A 742-nucleotide genomic window follows, 5' to 3' on the forward strand; every position below is an offset into this window, starting at 1 on the left:
CGGTTCCCGCTCCCATAGGGTATATTGCTGAATGGGACTGCGCGCAGCGAGAAACGAAATAATTCAATGTTATCGTCATCAAGCACAGAAATAACTCTTCTTTAATAATGTATTTTAAGGTTGGGAGTTTGTTTGTTTTTTTAAAGGGAGAAGCTCTTTGAAAAGTTTGATAAATATTTTCTTAGATTCCTATTTATCACCACCATTTACTGCAGCTTATCATTTTATTAGTATACAGCAGCGGTGGATCGATCCTTGTGTGTGCCTATCTAGCACCATCAGGCGCAAAGTATTTTTACTTCCTCCAGAAGGGTTAAAACCACATTTAATATTTGGGACAACTCGTTGAAAACATACCCGTAAAATACTTCCCAATATACAGTTAAGTTCTCTATTGGGATTTTTAAAATGTTTTTTTTTTTAGTGGGACTTGACCTCCTCGTTTTGTATATAGAAAAACAGGACTGCAAATCTCAGAATGCTTACGGGTAGGAGTTAGAAATCAGGACGGACCAGAGAGCCTTAAATAGCTATGTGCGAAACTTTCAATCAAGGTCGTGACCCAGGCAACATTTGCCCTTGTTCAGCCGCGAACATAAATGGGAAGCTAGCCAGATTCGGCAAAGAATTTAGCCCAAGTGCATTTCAATGTAGTTTAATATGCTCATTTTCTAAATTCTCTAAAATGCCTAGATTTGCTTAAGCTAAAATCGCTAGATTCTCTGAAAGCTTGCGTAGATTT

This window comes from Ascaphus truei, chromosome 2 (genome assembly GCF_040206685.1).
Source record: "Ascaphus truei isolate aAscTru1 chromosome 2, aAscTru1.hap1, whole genome shotgun sequence".
In the NCBI taxonomy this organism is placed as follows: Eukaryota; Metazoa; Chordata; class Amphibia; order Anura; family Ascaphidae; genus Ascaphus; species Ascaphus truei.